This window comes from Oryzias latipes, chromosome 3 (genome assembly GCF_053564925.1).
Source record: "Oryzias latipes strain Hd-rR chromosome 3, Olatipes_Hd-rR_3.1".
Lineage (NCBI taxonomy): Eukaryota > Metazoa > Chordata > Actinopteri > Beloniformes > Adrianichthyidae > Oryzias > Oryzias latipes.
Genome location: NC_136239.1, coordinates 29,098,665 through 29,107,103, shown reverse-complemented (window position 1 = coordinate 29,107,103; position 8,439 = coordinate 29,098,665). Strand labels below are relative to the sequence as shown.

Here is an 8,439-nt window from a genome sequence, read left to right as displayed (position 1 = left end):
TTACATCTTACATCAACATAAAAAAATATCTGAATTGGAAAAAAAAGAAAAAGGAAAAACAAGCGTAGTAAAGCCTCACTCCAATCATCTCTTAAACGTTTGTAAAAGCGTTCCCATTGCTCTTTTAATTATGATTATACCGTTTAGGCTGAATCAAAAAACCTGTTGTTTACTAAGACATATTTTCTGCAGAACAGCAGGAGTTCATTAGAAATTTGCTTCTGAGTTTAGGGTGAGATGTTGGCGTGGAGCAAATCTGCCCCTACTTCCCGTCATCCATCTGTTTACACTTTTTCTAACGCACGGCCATGTAACAAACAGCTAACAGTTGTGGTGCAACAAAAATGGTGAGCAATATTAGAGCTATCAAGCTGTACAGTTTGGTGCCAGATGCCATCTCAGACTAGAAAAACTAAGACATACATGGATCTATTTTTCTACAAGTGGATGCATCGGATAGAAGTGGAGCAGGGAGCTTGTGACCTGCTGATTGTAGCACCTGTGAGTTTTTTTCAATGGCATTTTCTTGTCTGCTCCTGATTCACAATGGTTTGAAAAAATAAATGCTCTATCCCAATTTTAAGCTTAATTTTCTCTCTCTCTCTCTCTCTCTCTCTCTCTCTCTCTCTCTCTCTCTCTCTCTCTCTCTCTCTCTCTCTCTCTCTCTCTCTCTCTCTCTCTCTCTCTCTCTCTCTCTCTCTCTCTCTCTCTCTCTCTCTATATATATATATATATATATATATATACACACATACATACATGTGTGTGTGTATATATATATGTCTTACTGTTTGATTTGACACTGGTATTCTGTTTGCATTATTTCAGATTGTAAATTAAGCCAATTTTTCCCATTCCATACTTGTGGCAGCTTGCTTACTATAACAATCCCTCATTGTGGTTTGCATCTATTTATAGTTGCTTTATTTCAAGACAAAAGGAGACAACAGCCAATACTTGAAATTTTTATTTGATCTGGAAAACAGCAACCAAGTAACGATGCTTGTTATTGAAGATAATTAGTTCAGACTTGGCGAAAACCCTGCTATATGCAACTCAAAAATAGCCTTTAAAACCTTTTCTTCTCTTATGTAATGCACACTTCAAATGTCATCCTTTTTCTCACTAAAGTTGAACAGATTTCTGGACGCAGTTAAGTGTTTATAAGAAAACAATTTTACAAACTTACTAAAAACTAAATTGATTTGCTTTCAAATCTGAGCAGGACTCATCCCTTGTTTCTGTGGAGAAAATGGAATTGTGTCAACAATCCCCCTGTTTCTCTAAATCTGCTTACCGGTACTCAATTTGTAACTATTCTTTATTTTTGCACATCCACATTTCTTAAACACTGCAGGGAGTTGTACAGTTGTCTTTTTCCATTTCAGTTTTTTTCAATCGTTTTATTTTCTCTCGCTCTCCTTTGCTTCCTGTTGGTCTTTTTTTCACGCTTTCTCTCTTTCCTCCTTCACCCTCTCCTCTCGTGCTCCCTCTGTGCTTGCTCCGTCTCGTGGGCCCTGACCTCCCTCTGTGACCCTAAAGAGCCACAATGACTTTGGTTCACACTGCAGTCTAGTTGGTAGAAGTCAGTGCAGAGGCTACAGATATGAGCTGCAAACTTTTTTCTTTCTAGTCAGCATAAAAGTCTGTGTGTCTGTGAATAGATCCTGTTGCATGCATGCCTTCCATTTTCCTGATTGTGTGTACGCTTGTTTATGTGTGTGTGTGTGTGTGTGTGTGCCTGGCGTGCCGGTGTGTGTGTGAGTGTGTGCGGGTCGGTGTATATGGTGGATCCTGTTGCATGGTAGTCCTCTATCAGTGTCTGCCTCCTGATCTGATTGATTGTTCGGGGTAAATTAGGACTGGGCGCTGGTGATGGGGACAGGAGTGAGTTACACACTTCACCAATGTCCTTGCCCCCCCCCTTTCTGTGTACCTGTCAACCTTTTCCCTGTCCTGTTCATTCATTCACATTCTTCTTTACTTCACCTCAAGCTTCATATTCTATTTTTCATTTCTCCCTCCATTCCATTCACCACTTTATTCTGATCCTTCTCCCTTTACTTTTGCCACAAATCTTTGTATGACAGTCACATAATGAGCTGTGCTAACACAGTTTAAAATGTGTAAATGTGCTGTGATTTAACAGGTCAAGCTTTGTGTTTTAACAGAAGAGCAGGAACCACCTCATTACCCACAATACTTCACTAACTTTACATGAATAAAACCTCACAGACAGAAAAATGGAGTCAACTTCTAACAGTGACCAATGAAACACACTTGTTTCCAGGGAGCTATGGGGGGCAGGAGGGTGTGCTGCCCCTCAATTTTTGAGTCAATATTAGTATTTTTATTGGCAAAGATTAAAAAAGTCCTCAATAAAGCTTTTTTTAAGCATTAGCAATCGCACCTTAGCTAAAAGAACTGCTGTTTTAAAAATATGATTAACAATAATAAAACAGTTTATAGTAAACAATGTATAAATAATGAAATGTGTTTTTTGATCCTTTCGTTGTGGATGGCCTTCCACTCTGCTGTTCTCGTTTACCACCCTTCCAAACAACAATAAAAAAACAAAAAACAAACGGAGAACCTTTCCTTCTTGAAATATAAATATTTTAATTTCTGAACACAAACCAAACCAAAACAGACAGCGAAGCTTTATGCTCTTTATGTTTTCTTATTTTGCCTGTTTTGTCAGTCTTATTATTTGTCACACCTGGTCCCTGTGCTACTTTATTGATAAAAAAGAAAAAATTGTAATAAAGTTTGATTAACCACCAATGCTTTCCAATGGGCAAATACGGTATTTCTCCCATCTGTAAATTGACAACATGTTTATTCTTTGTTCCTGAGGTAGTAATGTTTCATATCGTTATATATTTGACCAAATATTTAAACATTATTGTCCATTCTTGCAGCAATAACACAAATTGGTTCAGCTGTATTTCAGCTGCACGGGAAATGTCTTTAAATATTTACCATATTTACCATGTTTCATGTAACAAAAACTTAAAATACTTGCCGACTTGTTATCATTTTGGCCCGGAGATGCTCTAAAAAAGTTCCTACGTGTCTGTCATCAAATCTTTCTCTTTCTGAAGTGTACATTATTCATTTACCTGTCCCCTTACCTGCACCCTCCTTTTCCTCTTAGACATAGTTGTTACTCTTAAACTGCTGAATTGGTAACACTGTCAAAAAAGCTGCAAGCAAATGTGGTTAGGACACTGGACTCCCTGCTCCATAAATAGATGTTTGTTTTTTGCTTTCTGTTTGTTTGTGTTACCTTTTTCTGGAACTGGCCTGCAGGGACCATTTTTCAAAAAAAGACAGCAATGCTTCAGGGAATACTTAAGCTACTTTTATTTTTTTCTTCCCCTCTATTTCTTCTGAAACTTCACTCAACTGCTTTTTTCCTATCCTCTCTTGATTCTGTGTTCTTGTTTTAAATTTAAAAGCATGACTTTTTTTTGGGACTTATCAGAATGCACATTTGTTGCTGTTTGTCTTTTTATTGTTTTTTGTACACAAAAGGGCTAAATGTGTTCAGTGGCCCCATAGAGACTGAATGCCTGCAGAAGGCTGGAGTCTTGAAGTGGCACATCAGTTCAGTCACTTCAGCCAGCACTTGTTCCTCCTCTTTCTCGCCTCCTCATTCTTGAACAACCTGGCACTTGGGGGGGATAGAAAGAGATGCTCTGCCTCAAGGCTTTGTGAATGAGCTCTGCCTCTCAGCTCCAAACAAAGAGAGTAAAGAGAAGAGAGGTGTGAGGGGGAAAAAAGGAAGGAGAGAAGAGAAGAGGGGAAAAGCAGCGACACACTTGCATCTGTAGTTGCAGCGTCCTGCGACCAAGAAGAAATGAGAGTGAGAGACAGAGAGAGCGTGCCAGAGTGAGAAGAGAGAGGGGATCCGTGTCCTTGATAACTGCAACACAACTCTTAGAAGAGGGCTGTGAGAAGATGTGAGTAACATGCATCTAAGTAGGACATGTGTTCTCTGTGTGGGCATGCTTTAAGATGTACATGTTGCAGTGCTGTCTGTGATTTGTGTGTGGAACTGTGTGGAACCTGCTGCTTGCACATTGACCTGCCAAGCTCAGGGAGAAAGGAGATCTTATTTGGTTCTGTGTTCTGAAGAAACATGCTCATGCAAGACGGCAAATATTGTTAAGATCTATTTCCATAACAGGAGAGAGTTCTAAAAGCTACCAGATTTGACCTTCAATATGCCCAGATGCAATAAACCTTTAACTTTAATTGTTAAAGATCATGATTGTCAAAGAGTGACAACCCTGGTGCTACCAGTTGCAATTGACATTGTGAGCTGAATTAAACAACACATAGTTCTTTAATTAATAATGAAAAAGAATTGTGATTGCGAAAATTGTCCGGTTTTAAAGTAAACAACATAATTTACCCATTGTGGTTACTCAGACCAACCCACATAAATGCACATGTGAGTTAGAATGCCAGTTCATTGGAAAAGTTAATTATCTTTATTTATTTGTGCAGCAAGAACCTCAACCTTTTTTCTTAACACAGTAGCAATCTCCATTCACACCTTTAATTATCAAAATTTGGAAATTTACTAAATAACAGTTATTTTGAATGGTACAACTGGCTAAAATTCTACAAACTTCAGAGTATCACATTACAAATTTGAAAAAAAACTTAAGGTGAAATTTGCATTAGGTTTGCAGGTTATACACTTCCAGGCCCAGTGAGGTCTCCGGACGTGAGCCAAATGGTGTGTGACCCAATGAACTATTTGTAACTAATCATAGGCCACAAGCCACACAGCATGCTTTGTAACCCAGTTGGATTTCACTCATCAAAAAATAATGAGAGCCAACATGTCACTCATGTTTCTGAAGACACTCTTGAAATGAATGCTATTGCTGGAGATGTGGGCATTTTTATTAAATGGAATGCCAAACATCATTGATGTCTTGAGAGTTGCTGGCAGTGTAGGTGACACCCCCCAACTCCCACATTTAACATGAATTGGAACCAGCTAGAAATGTCTAATATTCCAAATTGGATAGCATCACACTGTTGTCTATAAATGCTCTGGTGGCATCGTGTCTTGAGGATCATATATCCAGTATCATTGACCGTGTTTGATCATTTGTGGGAGGATCAGAGTGATCATTCTCTCCAGGATATTTTTGGTTATCAAATTATGGCATACCTAGTGCATAGTGCATACCCAAAGTTGCATGTCATTTCTTCCAATGGCTTCAATGTGCAGTCAGCATCAGTGTGAACTTCATTTGATCTTATATGGTCTTGTAAGTTAGTGCTTTCTATAAAACCTTAAGTAAAAAATTATTTTATTGGTACTACTAATAAATAAAACCTAAAGTTACAAGTGAAAATGTCAGAGTAAGGTATGATGTTACAGTCTTTAAAGTTCAAGCATCTTATTAAATGGCATAGTGATTTTTTTTTGTATTACATACTTTAATTATTTGTGTAAATGTAGAATTTTTAAAATATATGTTTAATATCACATGCCTATGTTTGAATATTTTCAAAATATTTCAAATTTTTGAATGTCTTTTTTAACAGTCTCATTTCTGGAGTTATAGAAACCAAATTTTGGTATTTAAAAAAATATATAAGAAAACTACAAAAATAATAGTTTGAAATATGAGATTTTATATGGATGAATTTTGATTAAAGTTGGTCAACTTTTAAGTCTTAAGCTTTGTGAAAAAGATTTTTTTAATTTTTTTTTTCCGATAAAATAATTTAAAAAATGTTTTGCGTTCTTGGTTCTTATCATGCCTGATGTTCTATTTGCATGAATGAACTGAGAAGAGTAGCAGGCAGAGTTGATGTTGTCCACTGTATAAATTTAGACTGTAGAAACTGTCCCGAGGGAGTACATGCAAGTGTGCAGGAACTACTAAGAGTGTGGTGGTCAGATGTGAGTGCTTGTGTGTTAATGCAGTGTTTTTGGATGCTGCAGTGTGTTTTAGGTCATTCCAGCCAGCCAATTGAGGTCAGCGGCTCAATAATTAAAGCATGTCACTGGTTAGTGCACGAGCTGGGTTAGGTAATCAGATGGACTGATGTCAGATCAGAGTGACTGCAAAACCAAGAGAGAAAGGGAGATCAGCAAAGACACTAGCATGAGTATGGATGGATATTTGTTTAAAGATGGAATTATGATGTTTTCTATTCATGTTGGTTTTATGTAAATGGCTAGTCAGTTGTGATAAGCCTGCTCTGTTGTAGGTTAATACAAAAATATCAATTTTTTAAAACTTTCTTTCATCCTGTTTCTAACTCCAGCTTCCCAAACACAACTTTTCTTTTTGTTTTGATTTGATTCCAGTACCTAAGGATTGTTCACACCTGAGAGGAGTTATCTGAGTGGAAGAATATCAGGTAAGAGGAGCAGCTCCACTCACTGATGGATTTTTTATTCTTTTAAGTCAATTTTGCCATTAAGCAAATACTTGTTTACCCCTTTTGGATAACCTCAGGTTGTTATTGGTATCACATCAAAGATCTTTATCCTTTAAGTTCAAACTTTGTCAGTGAAGAGCACATTAAAAAAAACAAATGTGCGCTTGTAACAGTCCATTACAAATTCAAATTAAACTGCTTACCAATGTCATTGTGTTGATGTGACATGAGCTTCTAACAATACATTCTAGGCAATTTACTCTATATGTTTGCTAATAAATCATGGAGTCGGTGCCAGAAAGATCCTGAGTACAGCCAGAAGATCAGTAGAGCGGCTCATTTTTTTCTGATGCGGGTTTCTGAGGTGCTGATTCTGCAGCTACTGGTGGAACATGGTGTTAATTGGTTCAAAAGCTCAATGTGGATATTGCCAATAATATCAACGAGCAGCTTATGACACATTTTCTTTATTGTGAACTATGTATCATGAAAGATTTGCAACTGAGCCTTTTTTAAACAGAAGCCCCTTTTTTTATCAGTATGGTTTCCTTTTTTTTTTTTTTTAAAGAAAAGCAGATTACTTTACGACCCTGTCTAGAGGTTGTAATATGATGAGAAATGCCGGCCTGATGTGAGCCTCTATTTATCTGGGAGCCATTTTGGGTGATGCGGGTTCCTATTAATACTCAGAGCAGCAGTTTCTGCTTGCCAGCTTGCACACACACAAACGGCCGCACGCACGCACACACACATGCATTGTAACTAGAGACTTAAGGTTTTTTGAGCACTACAGACTGATCTCCACTTGGGGCCATGGTTTTGTCACTGGAACGCCTTCTCAATTGTGACATAACTCTATGAAAGAAACAGTTTCATAAAAAAAAGGTTGTTATGAGGTAGAAAAACCTTTTTGTTACATATTTTTTTGGAAACTTAAAAGCTGTAAAGCTTAACTGTTTATTTATGATGCAAATCATCAGAGGCATAGGAGCAATTATCAGTCTTTTTTTTGTTCTGTCTTCCAGGTTTTGATGTTCTAATTCAGAATTTTTGCTCTTTTCTTCCTCTCAGCCTTTTCTTCCACAAAGCAGAGTTTGTCCACTGATGTCTCTCTGTTCTCTTTAAGCCGTCTGTATTCACTATTAATCCTTTTTATTCTTTTCCTAGCCAGGTGCCCCAGTGAGTTCCTGTAGATTCACCCAGAGGTTGATCTCATGATTAGTATTCAGCTGTCAGAATCCGTCAGTCAACTTTTAGAGGCCCCTTTCAAACCTCATCCTCCCACCGTCCTTTCTCCATTAAAATATCAATGTACACCTCCGTGTTGTAGTGTGTATATGTGTATGTGCGCGCCTTGCATCAGGATGTGCAGCTGTATGGTCCCAAGGAGACGGCCCTGCATGCATTAAAGTATAACCACTCTCCTCCTGATTTCCCAGGAAGTCGCCCTCCATCATCTTAAATGACATGAAAAGAGCCGAAGACAGATATATGCATGAATTAATTGGCTTGAATAGAAGTATTTAGAAGCTTAATCCATGGGGATTAACGCAAGCAGACCTCTCCGGATTTAAGCTTCTGTGCATTTTCCGCAGAGGATTGTTTTATTTCACTCCATCCTCCTCCTTCTCACATGCCAACACCTTCAGTTCTTAGTCATTGAACCACTAAAAAGCTGTCAAGTGTTGGATTAGCAGCACAAAATACCACTATATAGCTAATTGCCCCAAAACCTTTAGAAAATAATGCAAATTGTAATTGTGGCGTCTTGCCTGAACTCCAGCTGGTTTGCTACGTTTAGATATTTCATTTTCCCTCTTTGCTTGTTGTCATGGGATTAAGACAGACACAACATTGTCATTGTTCTTATAATTTCCAAAGACAAAAACATACTGTAATTGTTGTTTTTGAATTGTATTTAGTGTTTCAGCCTGAAATGATAAGTAAAAAATAATTTTCCAACAAATCAAATGAATCTGAAATTAGGACACATGAGTAAAAAAGTCGAAAGAGAAAAGC

At 37.6% G+C, this 8,439-nt stretch overlaps 1 protein-coding gene across 3 annotated transcripts in view; it reads left to right on the top strand.

Annotated features, from left to right (window-relative positions):
* The first annotated feature begins 3,755 nt into the window (after positions 1 to 3,755).
* Positions 3,756 to 8,439, top strand: part of esrrga (estrogen-related receptor gamma a) — a 128,852-nt gene continuing 124,168 nt past the window's right edge. For 2 of the 3 annotated variants that reach the window (XM_078944076.1, XM_078944072.1), the window contains exons 1-2: positions 6,076 to 6,144; positions 6,347 to 6,399. The gene's annotated coding sequence lies outside the window, so the exon portion shown is untranslated. Of the gene's footprint in view, positions 3,966 to 6,075; positions 6,145 to 6,346; positions 6,400 to 8,439 lie in introns of those variants that run through there. The other variant, XM_078944071.1, reaches the window with a different exon arrangement.